This window comes from Sinocyclocheilus rhinocerous, unplaced genomic scaffold, assembly GCF_001515625.1.
Source record: "Sinocyclocheilus rhinocerous isolate Xijiao unplaced genomic scaffold, SAMN03320098_v1.1 scaffold2274, whole genome shotgun sequence".
NCBI classification, from domain to species: domain Eukaryota; kingdom Metazoa; phylum Chordata; class Actinopteri; order Cypriniformes; family Cyprinidae; genus Sinocyclocheilus; species Sinocyclocheilus rhinocerous.
This window is the reverse complement of record NW_015636081.1, coordinates 215503-216133: the sequence shown is the minus strand read 5'-3', so window position 1 is coordinate 216133 and position 631 is coordinate 215503. Positions and strand designations below refer to the sequence as shown.

Sequence of the window (631 nt, the reverse complement as noted above, 5' to 3'; positions counted from 1 at the left end):
CCCCAGTTTAAAAGGTGAAGGGAAAAAAAAAAAAAAAAAAAAAAACTTAATTAGTTAATTAGCTTCAACCAACGTAATGATCAAAGATCATTCTATAAATGACTACCACATAGAATTCAGCCTATGTGAATAAAATTGAACATTGGTCATTCAGTCTGATTTATTAGCTCAATATTTTCATATGTATTCCTTTTTTTTTTTTTTTTAAACAGATTGATCCAGGCCAAGATGCCGACTTGTCAATAAACTCCAGCTTCTAGCAGTGATGAAACACATAATACAAATGACTGCCTAAAACACCTATTACTATGAACAATTCTTGCCTTAAAGAATATAAATAATAATAATTTATTTGAGGCAAAAAAACCAAAAAAACATACATGATTTGTTTTTATAGTTGATGTCATATCCTGTAATAGGGCTGTTGCCATCAAAGCCCATTGTCCAGCGAAGTGCAATGGTTCGGTCCTTTACCTCTCTGATCTCAACTTCAGGAGGATCAGGACGATCTTTGGAGAAATGTTGGTAGAGATTAGACAATGAATGATTAGACAATGAAACACATTTTGGCATTAATAAAAAAAAAAAAAAAAAAAAAAAAAAAAATTGTGTGTGTGTGAATATATATATA

The 631-nt window shown here is 30.3% G+C and overlaps 1 pseudogene; it reads right to left on the bottom strand.

Annotated features, from left to right (window-relative positions):
* Positions 1–631, bottom strand: part of LOC107747672 (Down syndrome cell adhesion molecule homolog) — a 157292-nt pseudogene that overhangs the window by 25127 nt on the left and 131534 nt on the right.